General features: G+C 38.0%; 1 pseudogene; it reads right to left on the bottom strand.

The window, feature by feature from the left end:
- Positions 1–3,895: 3,895 nt before the first annotated feature.
- On the bottom strand, positions 3,896–4,020 carry LOC127515021 (uncharacterized; annotated as a pseudogene).
- Between the last annotated feature and the right edge of the window lie 18,287 nt (positions 4,021–22,307).

A 22,307-nucleotide genomic window follows, 5' to 3' on the forward strand; every position in this document is an offset into this window, starting at 1 on the left:
GCAGTGTAACCCTACTTCTGTACTCTGACTGGCTTTCACATTCATTACAAATAGACATTCATTCCCACCAGTGCAATGTCCTAAGCCTAATGTTTTGGTTGTAAAAGGGGGATGGGTTAATGATGTAATGGTAATTTCAAATCAGTTAATTTTTAAAAAAAATACATTAAATTGCAATTTATACATACAATGACTTGAATATGTCTCTTCAATGAGGTTGATGGGTTTTTTTTTTTTTTAATTTCTGACTTTAAAGAGGCACAAAATGTCTCTGAAAAGAAAACCTACCTTATTGTTAAAATATATATTTTTCTAAGAAAAAATAATAACATAAATCTGCTTCACTGCTTATTAATATTTGAAAAACATTTGTTTTCCAACTCAAAGTCATGAGGTGAAAAACGTAAAAAAAAAAAAAAAACACAAAACAGAAAACTGTGTCAAGGTCAGTAAGTCAAAAGTTAAAATATTTCAACTTTAAAAGATAATTTGAACTTTGGACAACAAATTTGGACAACACAAGGATAGTTCAAAATATCATAAATATGTCCCGCTACTTTTATTAATAAAATAGCTTCGCTACTTTGAAAAAATACCTAAAATATTTTTTATAACTTTTTTTTGGGGAAATAATGATGTGTAACAAAATTTTTTTCAAACACAACGTAAAATATATATTACTTTTTACTTAACCACACTGTAAAAAAAATAAATTGTTGGTTTAACTTAAAAAAATAAGTTACCAGGTTGCCTTAAAATTTTGAGTTCATTGAATAGGCGATTGGTTTAATCAACAGAAACTCAAAATATTATGTTATCTGAACCACATTAATTATTGTATTTGATTTGACGAAAGAAAAAATGTTGTGATAAATCATGAAAATATTTTTTTACAGTGCACATGACAGTTTAATTCAATGGTCATTAAACTGAAATTTGTAAATTAAAGTTTTTCAAAACCATAATAAACAACATAAATACAAAGAGTAAATTTCTAAAAACATCATGTGTATATTTTTTTAAAAGTTTTTTTTTTTCTTCATCATGGAGACTCTCTGTCATTTGTCATTGTATAATTAGACATGGAAAAAGCTTACATAAAAGTCATGGTGGATAATTATGCTCCGCTTAGCCTTTTTCTTTCCCTTCCTCTTCTCTGTTTTTCTTTATATAAAAAAGCACCCTTCATTAAAACAAAACAGGATATTTAATTTCTAGCAGTGAATTAGTTGTGACCTTATAAAGGCCTGATCTGGAGGTGAGACATGATTAGAGTTATAGTGGAGGACAGGTACATCATTATCTCATTGAGTCTTCTGCACTGCCTGCTTGCAGAAGCGTGTTCCAACTCCGGCTGGCTGTTCAGCACTTACTCTCCTCTTAGGACCCAGGACAGACTTAATCATCAGTATTCCACAAGCGGGAACTGCCCTCCAGTTCTCTTCCCGTCTATTAGAGATCCGGCTTCTGCCCCATGGTAATGTACTAGTCCTCACTAGACTCCTACTGTAAATGAACTGCCCTAATGTGGAGGAGGACTCACTAACTCCATGTAGAAAATGGAATAAATTAGGCTAGGTGAGGACAAGACACAACTTGTATTTATAGAATACTTTATGATTTCCAATTTGGTCTGACAGTTTGTTCTATGCGCCTCCTCATTGCCATTCGGGGTTTATTAGTAGACAGTGTGTCCGTGCGCTCTACATAGTCAGGCAAAGACAAGCTGAGAGTTATGGGTATGGTAGAGCACTAATGGGAATCTATTCAGTCAGAACTAGCCAAGTTTCTTTATGAATGATGTATGTCACACTGAAAATATTTCAAGTGTTACCTTTGTTGTTACCGAGAATAGTGCTTCACCCAACTTCACAATGAATAACTGTTTTCTGTCCAGTAATTTTAGATAGAAAAAAAAAATACTTTTTGCCCCACATATTCCAGGAATGTCAGCTCGGAGGGATGAATAATAGATTACGTCCTGTCCTGAGCTCTTATCAGTTTGCTCTAAATCTTTGCGTCCATCTTGGCCTCCAGATTTTGTCCCGTTTCCTGTGACACAAAGCCTTTTTGACCAGAATCAATTATCTGTGGCTTGCTAGGGTGCTGTCTCATTAAAGGCAGGTTGGGTTACCCCTAAGCTCTGCTGGTCATCCAGTGGCGCCACACGCACATGGCTAATGACTGGAGATCGATTGGCCTGTAACCTGAATGCTGTTTGTTTTGGTATAACGTTTGCCATGCTCACAATGGCTCATGCATCGCAGCAGACTAACGCTGCTCACAGGGGAGGACAAGTCAGAGTGCATCATACTGTATGCCAATGGTCCATACAACAATATTCCATTCTTTCCTACTTGAATCATATGTCCTGTCTTTGAGAATAACAAATGTTACATTCTGATCATGTTATAATAAAGCAATGAATCTTAAATTGAAATTGGTCAAAACCCAGTCTAAACCATTTGTTCATTATTCAGACTGAATTGGTCCACTTTTGGTGAATTGAGAACCATCTTTTTTTTTTACTGTATGTGCTGATATGTGCATTTGGAGTGTACCAAGTGTTTTAATAGTAACGTTAGAAATGGAACATACTGGAAATATGTTTATGACTTTATCATGAATCATGACTGCAACAAAATAAATTGGGACACATTTAATTATTATTATCAATAAAAAAAATTAACAAACAGCAATACACAGATGTATTCTCAAGTACAGATACATAGAGTTGTTAGCCACAAGGAATGTAATACCTGCTTTTATTAATCACAGTTGTTTTATTTACACAAATGTAGACTTGTTAAAGTTGCTTCAAATTTTGTGGCATTTAAAAATTATTTGAACATGGTGTTGAATGAACCATTGTTTTGAGTATAGCCTATGATTCAATTATTCACTGAGTAAGAAGTCTTTTTCAAACAGACAAGTTGAGGGATGTAAACAAGCTTCTAATTAAAGGAACACTCCACTTTTTTTTTGAAAATAGGCTCATTTTCCAACTCCCCTAGAGTTAAACAGTTGAGTTATCATATTACAGAATGGCCACGTTCACACAGCAGCAGAATGCGGTTGTCAGTCCTTAATACGGTTAAGTTCACACACAGTTTGGTTATTTACGGGCGTGACAACCGCATTCTATAACCAAACTCACACTTGTAAATTTTCGGGACTCACAACCGCATTCTTGGAAAACCAACGCTGTGTGAACTGAACCGGACTGGACAACTATTGTATCTCATGTCATAGAATGCAAGAGAACCACTCTGCGCTGCACAATGCATGTCTACCGTGTGTTGTGGGTTTTCGTGTTTCACTTTCGGTAACTTACAGCAACAAAAATATGAGCTTTGTGTCATCTGAAGGTTTTACATAAGTCTGTTCTCCACCAGAGCTGCTCCCGTAAGTTTGTGTCACACGCTACTCAGATGAATGGCGTTTATATATAGCGCTTTCATATATACTACTGTACACCCAAAGCGCTTTACAATCGTATCAGGGGTCTCTCCTCAACTACCACCAGTGTGCAGCATCCACTTGGATGATGTGACGGCAGCCACAGTACAACGGTGCCAGTGCGCTCACTACACACCAGCTATATGTGGAGAGGAGAGAGAGTGATAGAGCCATTTCAATGGATGGGGATTATTAGGAGGCCATGATTGGTAAGGGCCAATGGAGGGAATTTGGCCAGGACACCAGGGTTACACCCCTTCTTTTTATGAGAAGTGCCATGGGATTTTTAATGACCACAGAGAGTCAGGACCTCGGATTAATGTCTCATCCAAAGGACGATGCTTGTTACAGGGTAGTGTCCCTGTCACTATACTGGGGTGTTAGGACCCACACAGACCACAGGTTGAGCACCCACTGCTGGCCTCACTAACACCTCTTCCAGCAGCAACCTAGTTTTCCCAGGAGGTCTCCCATCCAGGTACTAACCAGGCTCAACCCTGCTTAGCTTCAGTGGTTCAGTGGGCAACCAGTCTTGGGCTACAGGGTGATATAGCTGCTGGACAGCCGCTGTCCACCCAGATATAGCCTAAAACCTGCTGGCAGTTAATGAAAACTTGACGGATAATCTCATGGCTCGATTGGACTCTTGTCATATCAAAACAAGTGATGAGACTTTTCGGTTTTATGGATGCCGCCATCTTTAATATTACTTTGGTCACTGTCTTTATACGGGCTTGATTCTCATTGCACGTTCATACAGAGACATGGAATTTGCTGTTTGAACGGAACATTTATAGTTCTACGAGACTCACATGCATTTGTCCTTTGAAAAAGATTGGGGATTTAACCCCGGCATCCTGGCCAGAATTGCCCATTGGCCTCTGTCCATCATTGTCTCCTAATCATTCCCATTTATTGATAGGCTTCATCACTTTTGTCTTCTCTCCACCAATAAGCTGAGCGTTCTGGCGCAATATGGCTGCCGTCGCATCATCCAGGTGGATGCTGCACACTGGTGGTTGTTGAGGAGATTCCCCCTTCCATATGTAAAGCATTTTGAGTATCCAGAAAAGCACTATAGATGTAACAAATTATTATATCTAACAAGGAACACCTGAACCTAATGAAACAATGAACCAATCAGAAAGTGACACAAACCTACAGGTGTGGTCGTCATCGGCTGCGGCTGGATGCATCCGATCAGCGAGAGTTGCCACATGCAGTCGGGGAGGAGCTGAAAATGGAGACGTGAAGTCAAACACTTTCTGCTTACAGTAGTGACGCTCGCGCTGCATTTGCATACTTTATCACAGCTTAAGTGAAATAAATGCAATATTTGTCAAATACACAGCTGTTTCAGAGGCATTTTCATTATGTATTGCTTACAGTGTCTGTTTGTACAAGAGTAAAGTTCAACATACGCATATACTATTTAAATACCAAAGAAGTGGGGTCTACGATTTCATCAGTTTTATTTTGATAAACATGACACAATATAACATTGCGACTACATGAAAAGAGCTTTTACTGTTATAAAAATACAGATTTGTGAGCATTAGTGGAACTGAAGGTGTGATAAACACGAAACACGTGATTGTTGTCATGCGGTAAATCCGGCCAATCGTGAAACAGCTGTGTCGTCATCAGAGCTCGTACAGCTGCTCTGGAGAAGCTGCGCTGGCTGACTCAGCCGACTGCTCTCGAATCGCTCTCACGGTACTTTGATGCCATACGTCACAGTCACGTGGAGTTGGCGCTGTCTCAAGTTGGACAAAATTTCTAACCGGTATGCACTGCTTCAAGTCAGCCACCGATTGGTCTGCGCAGTGCTGCACGAAGTCGGACAAGCCTATAAACAGGGGAAGCACATGACAAGATCACATGATAGGGTCAGGGAAATCATATGGCAAACAAATGAAAACTTCAAAATAAAAGGCATGAAAACATGGACATGAATCAAAACCAAAAACCAAACATGACATCTCAAAATGATACTGTACTGTCAGTTATATACTATAACAGGCATTGCAAATCTGGCCTATTGAAAGACACCAGCTACATTTTGGTTAGTTTTGTATAGTCTGGTGAAACCTCTTTATGAAACACATAAGTGGAACCATTTTTTTCTTTTTGTCTTTTAGAGAAGCAAGGAATGTGGAGGCTGTCGGTCTGCACCAGTGAGAAAAACCTGTAAACTTGTGGTTGTGAAATGAGTCCTACACTTTGCTGGCATAAATTTGGTGAGTGCTATGAAGAAATGTTAGGCTGATCCAATATTCTCGAGTCCAAACTTTACTCTTGTTTGGATTTTATGAACTCCACAAAGTAGAAGTAAGTGCAAAATAAACAAAACTGGGATGATGTGTTTGCTGTGGGAGGAAATGAAAATGCAATAGTACTGTAAGTATCTGAAATCTAAAACCATTTTGTCCCTGGACAGTGTATATGAATTGTCCATAATGTTTCATTAAATGTTTCTATGCCTTGGTGTCCTGAGTGCCCTTTCCACTGTCCTTTTTGTTTACAGTAAAAAAAAAAAGACATTGCAGTACGATAACTTTAATTGTACACTATAATTTGGAGATGCGTGTGTAATCCGCCATTGACAGTAATGTTCATTAACTGCCCTCTTGACCTGAATAAAGGCCCGTTCACACTAAGATCGATAACTATAAAGATAACTATAACATCAGCATCCACACCAACGCATAATATTTATTATAAGCGTGCTGCAGTTTTGTCTGCTGCTTTAAATGCTCAAGCTCTTTAAAGCAGGATGGATTCTAATTGGCTGTCAATGTTTTTATCGTTCATCAGCTGGAAAAATTCATTGTGAAAGTGACTTGAACAATATAATTTCTCTATTTTTGCCGTTATCGTTATAGTTGTGGTGTGGACTCTGCTATTCTTTTACATTTAGAATAAAACTATATCTTTATCTTTATCATCATAGTTATCGTCCTTGGTGTGAACAGTTGTAAACAGTAATCAAAGCAGAGTAAAGACAGGGAGACTCCAAAGGGTGCCCCTTGAAGCATGCTTCCCCTCATTTTATGTGATATCCCTTAATTAACAGGGAAAGTCTGCAGATACTCAACCGGTTTTAATCGGCTCAATACCCAGATCTCATCCCCCTAGAACATCCAACATAGATCTAAAAAGTGATAGTAAGCCACATTTTTTTTTCTTTTTTTTTCTGCTTTCCTTAATTTCTTTCAGTGTAGAATCAGTTTGCCAATGCCCTAGGAATTCAAGTCTTTTCCTCATTACTAACAGGCTTCCACTGGTTTGTATTTGAGTGTATCATGGGCTCTAACCAGCACAGGATGATTCCCCAGTGGGCTGTCTGTCTGAGAATGCACATTCAGGGTCATGAAGAAATGTAAATTTGACCAAAAATGTGACTGGAGTGATTTTTATTTTAGTTTCTGTGTTTATTAAGATCTGACTGTGGATGTCTGTAATGTTTATAGAATATTGCAATGCCAATTTATATGAAATACAAGCATATTTCTGGAATAATTATAGGCGATATAATTGTTCCAGGATGTTGTACTTTGTGAAATCACGTTCACCATAGCGTGAACAATGAAGTTGTGGTGACCGGACGCATGTAAGTATTTATTTGAAATGCTCCTCTGACTGTATGTTGCACCCTGAATATTTACTTGCTATTCATTCAAATGGATACAGTGCTGTCTGTAACCTTCCTGCTGCACAGTGAATGTCGTGAACTTTCCTCTCTCTCTCTTGTTCTACCTACTATGTCATAGCCAATGAAGCTGCTCGTCTAGGCTAGTGATGGAAAGCGACACAAACAACACAACCGTCAACCGCTGAGGTTTCAGACCAGCAGGCCACAGTGGAACCGAGTCCCATAAAACTCACTTTGCAAATCCAGAATTATTAGTACCTGGCCACAACATATTGTTGTGGTGGAGAGAGGGGACAGTACTTTGCTATTACTCATCGGCATCTCGGATATCGTTTGGACAATGCAAAGTAGAGAGCCTGCAGATCAATGCAGCCCTCCGCAAACACCATTAGTACACAACAGCATATGATCAGTTTACTGAACAAAAAACATTGTGCGGCATCCCTGCACTCAGCATCCCTTTACTGGAAACAATTGATGCCTTGTTGCAGTGAAATTAATCCTCCGAATTCATTAGCCGAATCAGATATTCAATCGACGCGACCCAAAATAATTATGTGGCGGAAAACGAATGACAAACGACTCCTCTGCCTAAGCTTTCCATCCTAGACAAGACTGCCTTATTTCAAACGTGGAAAATATGATACTGGCCAACCTCATCATAATAACAAAACACCAGCCACATCTGAATCTAATTTATCTCTCATTTTAGATTTGTCAGTGTCTTCTTTTCTTTCCAAGGCTCCAGAGAGAGGAAATGAGACGTGAAAGGTGCCAACGTGATCGGCTGTTTGGGTATCTGTCTGCTCTATTGCCATCTACAGAGCAGTTATTAATCCCTCAACGATATTCTTGTATGTTATGCTTACTAATTGGGAGGTGAGAGAGACCAAAGGAGTGAAATTTCGAACTGCACCCTGTGGATGTTCACTTTCTGCACAAATATATCGAGTTGCTTTCTCTCCAAACATGATCGACATGTTGGGACTCCGGTCCGTTGTGAAGAAATGCTCTCCACACATGATCGACACAGTGAAACTCAAGTCTCTCTCGTTGAAAATATGATCCAGAGGGTGAATTGCCAACAATTAAACAACGGGCCTCTATGGAGAGGGTGAGAAGTGAACACGCAGCTCTTTCACGCTGTCTGAATAAAGTGTGGCCCAAATGCATCTAATTAATGGGCTTCTTATGAACCATGTCCAAAAACACCTCTTTAAAATGTGCATTATTTTAGGCAACATAAATTGGCTAGAAGTTAGTCTGCTGTATCGCCAGAATGAGCTCTGCACAGTCAATTAGTTTAAAATCCCCTGTACTCTAGAATAGGTTTGCGTGAACTTTTGAGGAAAATAAATGACGCTGCAGTTATCCCAGACAGCCCCCTCTTCACCCGAAACACAGGGAGATGTACGGCAAATCCTCTTTGGGGATGAAGGTGATGCAATGACTGATGCAATCGCAAATATTTCCAAGCCATATTCACATGACGATTAATGCGGTTTTAAACCAAACTTACTTTCCATTCAAATCAGTGCTGTGCTGGAAAGTCTTAGAATCATCAGAAAGTTTTAGGCATAATGCATTCTGATGAAAGAGAGGCCTGTCTAGTCTGTGTGTCATATTGGATGGTAGATTGTAAATGAACCCAGCTGACATGTGGTGTTATGAAATGAGGTTATTTATCGCACATCCTTTATCGTGTGCCAGCCGCATCCCACACTAAGCCACGGCACAGCTGTTCTTCACCATTTCACGCCTTTTTGCTAATTGCACAAGCACACTAATGATGACCTATTTCCATGGGTAATTTTAATCCCACAGAAACAATGTGTGGCTTCATAATATTACCAGGAAATGAGAGGGTATTCAGACGAAGGGGTTCCTTTCAATGTTATCTTTTCAAATGTTAAAAAGCATATTTTAAACATGGTTTAGCCTACACAATTCCTCATGTTTAGTGGTTCAGGAAGATTTTTTGAAATGTACACGCTAGCTCTCTTAGTTCCCAAATGATCTGACTGTGACCCTGACCTTACGAGAGGAAATGAGATTGTTCCCCTCTTGTTTCTGTAGATCAGAGTGTGTTGAGAAAGATCAATGGTCATCAGCCTTCCATAATGAGGTAGATGATGTGACACAGATGGTGGTCAATTTCTATTTACTGATGATTTTGGACCCCCCACTCCCCCTTTTCCCTCTATTGCACAGTTGTTAATCGGGAATGGCTTAGATAACACCTCTTAATAGCATGTACACGGAGCATAAAAATACTGTACAGCAGCAGGCATCATGCCATTTCACATACCAACTTAGATTTTTGAGCAAAGTGTGTTTTTGAATCAGATTTTTTTTTTTTAAATCAAATCTTTGATTAGTGTCTTAAAGTGTTTGTCTAAAATGCTGCAACAAAAATCACCCATTCAGACACACACACATTGGTGCATTATGCACCAATATCTTTATCACCAATATCAATATCACATACACAGACACATTATCATTATGAGGACATTCCATAGGCGTAATGTTTTATACTGTACAAACTGTATATTCTATACCCCTACATTCACCCTACCCCTGAACCTACCCATGACAGAAAACTTTCTGCATTTTTACATTTTCAAAAAACATCACTTAGTATGATTTATAAGCCATTTTCCTCATGGGGACCGAAACATGTCCCCACAAGGAAAAGGATTTCGGATACTGACATCTTTGTGTTATTCTTTGTACATCTTTACAACATAGGGTTTACCTGAACCACACAAACACTCCCACACACACACACACACACACACACACACACACACACACACATATAAGGACATGTCCTCATAATGTGGGGGCGTGGCCTGAAATCTGAATACACACTACCCACATGTAGTCTTATGCAAATATGTGGAATGTATGTAAGCAATAAGGTACTCGAGGCTGTGCTGTATCGTGAATAAGTCACGGCTGAAGGGCGTTGTTAGGCACAACATGAAGCGGAGTGCCTGCAACCCCTTCAGCCGTGACTTATTCATGATACAGCACTAGCCTCGAGTGCCTTATTGCTTTTATAAAACGGTTATCACACAATACAAATATTAAAGCCAAAAATATGTACTTTCATGAAGTAAAGTTTCACTAAAAGCCTTCCTTCCGCCGGAAAAATAGTCCCTGACCATGAACAGCAACAGATTTATATTATTTCGCCATTAGATGGCGGCAAAGACCGTCTTAATGAGTGTGTCAGTCAGTAGCGAAGACTTTTGCATTGAAAAGACTGAATTTTTGTGAACCCGGAACAAGACGCAACTGAAAAATGCTTTGACTAGCGCTGTCAGTCACGTGAAAACCCTTTAACTGTTAAAAGGACAAGATAATACATCGGACATTTAAACAGATTTTTTTTATTATGAACACAGGACTGACCTGAAGGAAAATGCTAAATCTGAATGCAGGTAATAAACTTGCTCAATCGATCTCTTTTTACAATACTCTTCTACATAATACAGTAAGCTTCAATTAACAATATCAATTGAGAACATACAGTTTACGTTGCTAAGAGTGGTTGATAAGGGTGTTGTGTAGTGATATACAGAACCGCTGGGTGAAGCGGTCATAGCCGTGTTTTATCGTGAAAAAAACACAGCTGTTGACCAATCAGAATCAAGGACAGGAACTAACCGTTTTATAAAGTAAATGTGTCACGTTGTTGTTTAAATATATTACATTGTTGTCTTTATATGCTGCTATATATATATGAAAAGTGAATGCCAACTTGCAAATCCTGAGCCATAAAACACTCACTAAGTGTTTGTTATTTCACCAAAGCCTATAAATTGTGGAATAAAAAAAAAAAAAAAATGAAAATGACCACGTTTCCACCCAAATTTCCCACATCACATGACATCATGTCCAGCTTGAGGTCAGGGGCCATAAATATTTCAGAGAGGTTGTTTGGGCCTGGTGACAGAGCTAGCAGCCCACAGCTCGACTCACCGCCTGAATTAAAGATGTGTTCTGTTCAAACACTGTGACTGCCTCAGATTAGCCACAAACAGTAATCTGTCACTTAGCTGCAGCCTGGCTGGCCGTTTGAACTGATGTAAACTGGCCCTGTCTTGATGCTCCACCGGCCAGTGTAATGGGGATTCATTGATCCACTGGTCTCTCGCTGATTGAGTTAGATAATTAAAAAGCCTTGTATCTGTTCCATTAAGGATTGTTTGTGTAGCTCCTTTATGTGCCTTGTACTTATTCCTCTGTTGGAAAGCAAAAGCTTTGAGAATCCCGTGAGCTTTCATCCTTTTTGTCCCTTTTCTCTCTTTTTCAAGCATTTAATGCAATTATTTTGCTGTTAAAAGACAATGATTTGTTGGTTTAAGAAAAAAAAAAAAAACTATTATAAATATTTGAATGTAAGAAAAACAGAAACAGCTTGTATTTGTTTTATCTTGAATAAGTTGAAAAAACAATATAATATCCAGTGATCACAGAAGTACAAGTAGAAAAAGATGCATTCAAAGGCCTTTAAAGATCAGATGGATTCTGGGCATCACTCTGAAGAGACAGTTTAGGAGAGAGACTTCTTGAGTGTGCGAACAGGAGTGTGTGGGCTAAGACATGGCACTTGTTTACATGAGCTGTCCTCTTTTATAAAGAAAGACAAAGAAATTACATTTTTTTTTAAAAAGGGTCCAATTCGCTGTGTTAGGGATAAGCTGTGCCGTATCATGGGGTAAGTTTGACCATTGCAAAATATGTGCATAATTTACATGTCAAAAATAAATAAAGAATAATAAAAAAAAAAATATGGGGAAAAATAATTATACAAAAAATAATAATAAAATTATGAAAAAATAGTATTTTATTATTTTTCTTTTATCACATCCTGAATGGTAATAAAAAAAAATTGCTAAGACATTTCTCAAAATATAATCCACGGAAGAAAGAAAGTTAGGTTTGGGACAACATGAGGGTGACAGAATTTTCATTTTGAGATGAATTATCTATTGATGTCTAAAATGGCTGCACATTATTTACATTTTCAACAAACATCCATAAACCAGTAATGTTAATATTTTTTAACATTAAAAAATATTTAAATGTAATACAATTTGTAACTTTTTTTTATTTATAGAAACTTATATAGAAAAACTTAATAATTTACAAGAATTTACAGAATTAATCATTACAACTATCAAATATAAATACATATGGAAATAAATATAAAATGTTGCTATCTTTCACAAAGTTTTCACAACTTTGTGAGGCGTATTAAATGGATAATTATCTTAGGAAATTATTGATTATTTTCTTTGACGTGGATAAAGCCAATGTACTTAAATTTTTTGATCTGGCTACAAAATGTAATACTATCAGGCACAACTTTGATGTAAAAATGCTTAATTAAATAATTCAACTAATCTAATGTGCATAATGAACACATGATATATTTTTCCCAGATCAATTTGAAAAATATGTATTTTTAAATCACAGGATCTCATATATGAGCCCCTTCCTAAATATAAAAATCGTATGCAGGTTCCTAGATTAAGACAAATCTTACTCCACTCTGCCCTGTGTGAGAGACTACAGTGTTGTGGAGGAGCTGATCAAACCCGTTGACGAGGATGGGTTAACGAAGCATTTATCCTGCTAGATGCTGCATTTCTCAGCACCGTCGGTCTTCTTGTCCTCTGCTGTCACCGTTAGCCATGTGGGCCCTTATTCCTCCTCCTCCTCTTCGATGGCGGTGATGGCGTCTCTGTCTGCGGCGGGGCTGAAAATAGCAGAGCGGCTCTCATTAACAGATTAGGTGTTGCAAGGAATCCGTGCGGTCAGAGCTCCAAGGCCTGATATTGTTCCTCCAGGATAGCAATTATGGCTGATTGACATGTTGGCACGCGGGGGAGAGGCCGGAAGACAGTTCTGGGATGAAGGACAAAATGCTCTTCCTCATGGGCTCAGACCAGTGCAGTTGTGGCATCTTGGCCCACCATGCTTCGCCAATCCAATCAGAGCAATTTGTATCAAACAGTGCAGATGTACAGGAAGTGTGAGGAGGTAGTTTATTTGTCCCTGGAACACATTCGCGCACATATATTCCGCAACACAAACACACTCGCACAGTTCCTGCAATTTGTTGAGCATGAGGTTCTGCATTAATAATAGATGAACTTTGTGTCATTGTCAGTGGTAGTGGAATGATGAACATGATAGCCTGATGTCAGCTCCTGACTGTATTACTCACTCAGGGTTTGCTGTTTGCAGTTCCAGGAAGCCACAAATTAAACTCTGTCCAGACACTGATAACCTATGTGTCTCTCCACGTCCCTCACCTCTCTGTCAGGGCAGGATAATGATGCCTTTTACAGTCTCACCTGCATGAGGCAGGATTTTACTTATCAGTGGAAGACTGGAAGAGTCATCATAGTAACAGCTCAGGTCACACTCTAAAACTTAGAAATAACAACTCGAAAATGTTCACGTCTGTGTCTCTGAGAGAGGGGGAAGTCTAAGGCCTGAGACACGCTCTGCGGAAGTATACGTGAATGCAGAGCTTGAATTCGCATTTTCTGGAAACATAATTCATAACACAAGTATTACATTAGCATAGATTTCTGCTTCTGCGCTCAGCTTTCTCTTTAAGTTTAGCTGCTGTCATGGGGAGAGCTGAACAAATCTGTTTCTTGAACTACTTTTGGCCCTTTAGACTTTTAGAAAATAAAACTTATCACACTAATTTATTTAATTTGTCCACTAACAGTGTTTAACAGCGTATACATGAATATCTATATAATTGAATTGAATTTAGCTAAATAATGATGCTATATTGTCTCCTTTAAAGCTGTAATTTCAACCAAATTTATTGTTTCATTATTGAAGATTATTTCAACTTTGACACTTTTTTTCCCCTGATTATTACTATAAAGCTGCTTTGAAAAATCTGTATTGTATCAAGCGCTATATAAATATATATATAAATACAGTACATATACATACATCACAGGTGATTTTTAAATTTTTTTTCACACTAGATTTTGAATATACAATATCTAGTGATGTGCGATTTCAAAACACCGCTTCATGAAGCTTCGAAGCTTTATGAATCTTTTGTTTCGAATCAGTGGTTCGGAGCATGTATCAAACTGCCACAGTCACGTGATTTCAGTAAACAAGGCCTCGTCAATGGTTCACCACTGGCGTGAATTTGGCAGTTTGATACACGCTCCGAACCACTGATTCAAAACAAAAGATTTGTAAAGCTTCGAAGCTTCATGAAGCAGTGTTTTGAAATCACCCATCACTAGATATAGTTGAATAAAGTCATTATTTTGTTTTTTTGGCGCACAAAAAGTATTCTTGTCGCTTCATAACATTAAGGTTGAATCACTGTACTCACATGAACTGTTTTAAATACGTCTTTAGTAGCTTTCTGGGCATCTGAAAGTGTTAATTATCTTGGAGGCCTCACTGAGCCATCGGATATCAAAAATATCATAATTTGTGTTCTGAAGATGAACAAAGGTCTTACGGGTGTGGAACGACATGAGGGTGAGTACTTAATAACAGAATTCTCATTTTTGGGTGAACTAACTCTTTAAGTTTGAAAATATGGGTCTGGGACAATGTCTATTCATGAAGTCTATACATAAAACTTCAACAATTATTATGTCCTTGAGAACTCAGGTTTGCCATAGTAATGCAAGAGTGTGCATTAAGTATGTACAGCAGGACCCTTGTGTTGGTCAAGAATTCACGTCTACATGTGTGTGCTCGTGTATAGTAGACTTCCTGCCTCTGTATGTTTTCACATGAGATCTGTATCAAATGTGAATCCCTTACAGCAGGGAATTACGAATCTCCTTGCAGTGTTGGAGTGGCAGGTCTCATTTGGTCATGTGCTTAATTAGTGCCTCAGTCTTTCTCTCCTGTTGTTGCCAGGGTGGCACCTGAGAAAAGAGAAGAGAGACCTTCGTGCCGTAATTATTGCCCCAGCCCTCCCCTTTTGATCAGGACTGGCTCGCTCTCTCCAGGGCTTCACTCCATGGCTGCTAATCAAATAAATGTGCCCTTTAAATGAATGTTGTGTGTGATTCCTCCCCTTGCCCTTCCTTAGCTGTTTAAAAGAGAAACATTGTGAGGTCCCTGTAGTTGCCCTGACTCCATGTCTTTTAAAGCTAGATGTTTGATGTTCATTCAGATTTTTTTTTTTTCACTCCCTGATCTTTTTCATAGTTTTCAAAGGAAAAAGATACCTCTGAATTTTGAAACATCAAAAAATCCATCAGCAGAATCAAGGGAATTTTTGATTATTTAACTCCAAAGTCTTCAAGTCTTCACTTGCATATGAAGAACATTTTCACTAAGTTGCCTCTAATCAGGAGATGCTCAGAGGGGGGGCAAAGCCCGCCAAAAACTTTGGTATGTTTTCTCAGTATTCTGTATTAATGACATATGTTTCATCATACTACAAGCCAGCACTCCAAATTACCTCAGCCATGTTCATTAGAAGACTTCAAGTCAGGGTTAAAATTACTTGCGTTTCTCAAGAAGACTTCTGCAGGTGTTTTTGTGAAAGATAATGACACTTTAGATTACTGTTAGATCATTAATGAATAACACAGGAACAAACGAGTAACGCTCTGTTAACATTCTAGTAACTAACAAGAAACTCTGATTAACGAATAAGTAATAGTGCTCAGTCGAATGAGGTACTTCACTAAGACTCAAGTATTACCAAACCCTTCAGAAGGAATTACTCATTATTTGGATCAGTATTCTAAAGTGAAAAGCATGATAACTCCCTAGTAATAAGTCATTGTAAACTTTTAAGGTGTTGAAAATGTAACACCTCTCAATACCCCTTACCTTACCAGGTTTGTGCTTCTGAGGCTTCGTGAGCAGCTGTAAACAGTATTATATCAGTATTATATATCTATGGTAACTATGGTGTAGGTATTGTATATACAATTTTTTTGTTGTTGTTGTTGTTGTTGTTTTTTTTGCCTTTGCAGTGAAAAAACAGTGTCTCCTGGACTGTGAAATCACATACCCAAGTGTTCTTTGATGGTGGGCCAAACATTACGCAAATGTGTAAAATGGTGGTGTACTGTAGCTTAGTCACAAGGCTACAAATGAGGAATTCTAGGTGCCTTTAACCCTTTCAAGCGTGGGTTTAAAATATTCTAACTGACCCTCCAGAATGAGTTTTTTTAAGGCGACTGTTATTTTAGAACTTTTACTCTTATTGTTTTCATGGTGACGTGTCATGCTTGTCATGTAACACACCGCAGCCACAATAACACTGAATGACAGATGTATCGCTATTATTTTGTTTTTCTTTTTATTTAAAATATTCACAAACTTGCTCACCATGTCATCAACTATCTGATATTCCGATTTTCAAATATGTGTAAGTGAGTGTGTTTTGTCGTTTAAAAACGCGAGATGGGCGCCGCCATCTTAGTTTGCGCCGCAGTTCGCAGAGTCCTGTCAGTCAGATTTACAGCACGTGAATTCATCAGTTTCTCCGAAATACATGCAAGTAAGTGGCTGGTGAACTGGAAGAATAATAGAGTAAACTTTATAGTTGCTTAGGCCCACTACGTGTGTCTGATATGAATAAACATCGGCAAATTATATTTGAATGGATTGTTTTTGCTGCTTCCACTGATGTCTGCCATTAGTGTGTATTTTATAAACTCTAAATGTATTGTTTTACTGGTGCTTATGTATATTTATATGTCTGAAACCTTAAAAAAAAAAACATTATGTGGCTGAAAACACTGCATCATTGTGATATATGACAAGCGCTGAGTGTGTCCGTCTCACAGCCAAAGCGTGAAAGCTCAGTTTGAATCTGGCAGTTATGTGACGTCACTGAATGTTCTAAATCCCATATGTGGGACCGTACTATCAGGGGCACAGAAATAAAAATCCCATATGTGGGACCGTACCGCTCAAAAGGTTAAAGGTGCACGAGCGAGAAAGGTTGACATGGAGCACACTAAATCTCAAACCTCTGGGGAATCACCTGTTTTTTTTTTTGTTTTTTTTAAACTTAAAACAGAGGAGCTTCTGCTTGCAAAAAGAGAACGCAACAGAGCTCGTAATAAAACAAGAATCAAGATTGGCTTGGCTTTTTGGATAAATGGTGAGAATTATCATAGCCTCCAGAGTCATCCAGAGTTATGCAACCACTAATGACAGTAAAGAGGAGGAAAAAGAACAATTCTACACCAGACTCCAGTCTGTCCTGGAGAAATTCCTGGAGAGAGATGACATCATTCTGATGGGGGACCTCAATGCCAAGATTGGGAATGACAACACTGGATATGAGGAAGTCATGGGAAATCACGGCCTTGGTGAAAAGTTTGCAGAACTTTGTGCCCTGAATGGCCTAGTAATTAGCGGTAGTGTATTCCTACAAGTATACATAAAGCAATGTGTGTGTCACCGGACCACAAAACAGAGAACCAGATCAATCATGTCTGCATTACCAAGAAGTTTCAGAGGTCCCTGCATGTGAGAGTGAAGAGAGGAGCCGATGTGGCATCAGACCATCATCTAAGAAAGAAAGAATGATGCAATGATGTATTGTGCTCGTAACTCTTTAGCTCAACCCAAGAACGCCAGAAGCTCGACTGTTTTCAGAAAAAGTTGTCCAGCTGTATCTGTCTTTTATAAATCTGATAAAACTAAAGACTCTTCGGAAATATGAAGGATGCAGTACTACTCCATAGGTACCTAAGATTAACAAGAGATTGGCAGAAACTGTGTGTGTTATGCCCACTTTAAGATTCTTTCCATCTAAACTGGTTATATCTCTTAAGCCTAGTAGTGAATGTTTTATAAGCATATTCATCCACACAGTCACGCAGAGCCAAAGCACAACCAAAACAATGTTCACGCAAAATGCTTGTAGATTCGTGTTAACTGCTAAAGGGCCTAAAGTTACATAGTGTTGTCAAAAAATAAAAATGCATGTATATTATTAGATCTCATGTGAACAATTAATCCGTGCATACGTGTCTTTTTTTTTTTTTTTTTTTTTTTTTTTTTTTTTTTTTTTTATGTTTTGACCTCACAATTTTAATCAAAATGTCATAACTGGACTTTCCAGTGAAATTACAGACTTCTCTTTGGTGTTCTCCACTTGCCTAAACCCTGCCCTCAGCAATCTCACATTCATCTGCCTCCACTTTTGAGTCCAATGACCACAATCAACAACTGGAAAAAACAAACTGGATGAAAAAATCCAATCAACAACTGATGCTATCAACAACTGTCCCAGCCCTACATTTTTTTTCTTTTTCGATAATCTGTTACACTCGGTTTTACATCAAAGTATAAAAGGAAAGGTCAGTTTCATTGTGACTTTAAAGCAGCTCATCTTACAGTATAGACTGCTACACTCCGAGGACAAAAGGTGGACTTTGAAAGTGATAGCTTATATAGAGTTGAGCTATACTATTTTGCCAATGTTTTAGCAGATATAGCATACCAACTGTGGTCAGGAGCTCTCATGCTGTTTTTGAGTGAAGTATGTTCAGTAGCTGTTAGCACAACTGCTTTAGATAAGCTGTGATTTGTAAAAGTGGGCAGCATTTGTAACAATTCAATGTGTGGATTCTCTGAAACACCTCCAAAGGCTGAATAAATTGTGACCACCCTAGTAGTTTGTTCAGTTTCATGCATATTGCATAAAAAGTGCCAAGACATTTCCAAAATCTCCAAAATAACAAGCTCTGTTATGCTAGCTTCTACACTATTTCAGGGAGAGAGAAACAAAGTTGTACTGACAAGGTGCCAAGCTGCTTGGTAAGTGCTTCCCGAGTCTGGATGGATATATATATACATACATATACACATATATATATATATATATATATATATATATATATATATATATGTTTTTTTAAATTTGAATAAAATGAAAAATAAAAGGCTTTCAAATCACATGAGCCAATATTTTATTCACAACCTAGATAACATAACACATTTTTTTAAAACTGAGAAATTTTACACTTTTATCCACTAAATGAGCTCATTTCAAATTTGATGCCTGCTACAGGTCTCAAAAAAGTTGGCACGGGGGCAACATATGGCTGAACAAGCAAGACATTTTGAAAAGATTCAGCTGGGAGAACATCTAGCAACTAATTAAGTTAATTGATATCAGGTCTGTAACATGATTAGCTATAAGAGGAATGTCTTAGAGAGGCAGAGTCTTTCAGAAATAAAGATGGGCAGAGGCTCTCCGATCTGTGAAAGAGTGCGTAAAAAGATTGTGGAATACTTTAAAAACAATGTTCCTCAACGTCAAATTGCAAAGGCTTTGTGAATCTCATCATCTACAGTGCATAACATCATCAAAAGATTCAGAGAAACTGGAGAAATCTCTGTGCGTAAGGGACAAGGCCGAAGACCTTTATTGGATGCCCGTGGTCTTCGGGCCCTCAGACGACACTGCATCACTCATCGGCATGATTGTGTCAATGACATTACTAAATGGTCCCAGGAATACTTCCAGAAACCACTGTCGGTAAAAACAATCCGCCATGCCATCTGCAGATGCCAACTAAAGCTCTATCATGCAAAAAGGAAGCCATATGTGAACATGGTTCAGAAGCGCCGTCATGTCTTGTGGGCCAAGGGTCATTTAAAATGGACTGTTTCAAAGTGGAAAAGTGTTCTATGGTCAGACGAGTCCAAATTTGACATTTTTGTTGGAAATCACAGACGCCGTGTCCTCCGGGCTAAAAAGGAAGGAGACCTTCCAGCGTGTTATCAGCGTTCAGTTCAAAAGTCAGCATCACTGATGGTATGGGGCTGCATAAGTGCATACGGTATGGGCAGCTTGCATGTTTTGGAAGGCACTATGAATGCTGAAAGGTATATATAAGGTTTTAGAGCAACATATGCTCCCCTCCAGACAACGTCTATTTCAGGGAAGGCCTTGTGTATTTCAGCAGGACAATGCAAAACCACATATTGCAGCTATTACAACAGCATGGCTTCGTCGTAGAAGAGTCCGGGGCTGAATTGGCCTGCCTGCAGTCCAGATCTTTCACGTCAAAGATGACCACGAACTCTTCAGCAGCTGGAAACCTATATCAGGCAGGAAAGGGACCAAATTCCAACACCAAAACTCCAGAAACTCATAACCTCGATGCCCAGACGTCTTCAAACTGTTTTGAAAAGAAGAGAAGATGCTACACCAGGCATGGGAAAACTCGGTCCTCGCTTACTCGCTGTCCCTGCAGAGTTTAGCTCCAACCCTAATCAAACACACCTGAACCAGCTAATCAACGTATTCAGGATTACACGCAGGTGAGTTTTATCAGGGTTGCAGCTAAACTCTGCAGGACAGTGGCCTTCCAGGACCGAGTTTGCTCATCCCTGTGCTACACCATGGTAAACATGCCCCCGTCCCAACTATTTTGAGACCTGCAGCAGGCATCAAATTTGAAATTAGCTAATTTTGTGCATAAAAATGTAACATTTCTCAATTTAAACATTTGTTATGTTATCTATGTTCTATTGTGAATAAAATATTGGCTCATGTGATTTGAAAGTCTTTCAGTTTTCATTTTATTCAAATTTAAAAAACAACCCAACATTATATGTATATAGAGCAAACTTGTATATAAAGAAAACTTAAAATGCAGTTCATGCTGTACAGACAATGACTTGAATATAGCCTGTCTGTGATGAACATTTTTTAGATATTTACAGAAATTGAAGTAAATTAAAACTTTGATTTTATACTTTTCAACATCTTGGACATCCTTGTTTGCTATTGATTATGACTTCTGGAGCAAAGTTCTGACCATAAAGTTTTAAAGTTTTTTATTATTATTATTATTATTATTTTACCAATTTTCTTGATTTGTCTGTACAACTTTTCACTGTAAATATTATGCCATAATGTGAACTAGTCCATTATTTTAATATCATCAGACTTACCTTTCCTTAAATGTGAACTGTTGTGGATTTAGATGTTTTTATTTGCCATATTACATTGCTTTAATCAAGGGAGAGTTTATAGACTGTTTGTAGAATGAAGATGTCAGAGATCATTAACAATCAGTAGAGTGAGTCAATGAGTTCATTTACCAGCAGGTGGTGCTTGCTGCTGTATTTGCTGAGCTGTCAGTATTCTCATCTTTTGATCATCTTGAATTATCTTCTTTTGAAGTTTCATTCAAATAATTATATTATATTATCTCTTCTCTCTGTCTCCAACTTCTTTCTTTTCTTATGCAGTGCTTTCCTGCACATTTTAATTCATGGTCACACTTTATTATAATGTGTTCTTGTTACAGTGTAATTACACCAATAAGTACTGAGTAATATTAATTAACAACATGTTCTCATTATATAGTTAGGTTAGGGTTTGGTTTAGTGTTAGTTGCTTGTAATTATGCATCATTTACTGTTATTAATATAGTAAATACATGCAATATGTGTAACAAGGGCACATTCAAATAAAGTGAGGAAAGAGAGGTTCAGCATTCATAGTGCACTTCATGTTTTAAAGACAGTGTTTTTATCTTTCACTGTCATGTTCCATATTGTAACAAAAGCACAAGGAATATATTCTAGAGCTGTGAAAATAAAATATCAGAATTATGTACAAAATCTTGTTCTGCAGACTGGATAGAATTTTATTTTATTTTTTGTTAAAAATCACAGCACACAACAGCTGTAATTACTATTCACAACACTACAGTAGTGGTGTTTGCTCTGGGCATCGGCTTGATTATTTACTCTAAATCAATGAATGAGTTTTGCACTGTGGATACATTAGTAGCACAGTTTGAAGAAATTCCCCCTTTGGAATATATATATATTAAAAAAACTTAGGTGGTAAAAAAACCTAATGAATAATGAAACGGAAAAATGTGTCCTATCTCATCCCAACTAACACATTAGTTGTGTTTTCCCCTTTAAAATGGTAACTTAAGTTTATGCGTGCAGTGACCTATGAATGAACTCACTGTTGATTTTAGCTGTCAAAGTGGCATTAGTTGTCGTACACACAGTTACTGTCAACCTCTGATGGGAAGTGGATCTTAGTGAAAGAGATACTTCCCCTGACCGCTGCTTCAGCTTTCTCTCTTTTTCTTTCTCTTCTTTCTCTTTCTGTGGCTGAAAACACTGGCTTTTTGAGAAAGTTTTTTTTTTCTCTTCA

The sequence above is a fragment of the Ctenopharyngodon idella genome, chromosome 6 (genome assembly GCF_019924925.1).
Source record: "Ctenopharyngodon idella isolate HZGC_01 chromosome 6, HZGC01, whole genome shotgun sequence".
Classification (NCBI taxonomy): Eukaryota; Metazoa; Chordata; class Actinopteri; order Cypriniformes; family Xenocyprididae; genus Ctenopharyngodon; species Ctenopharyngodon idella.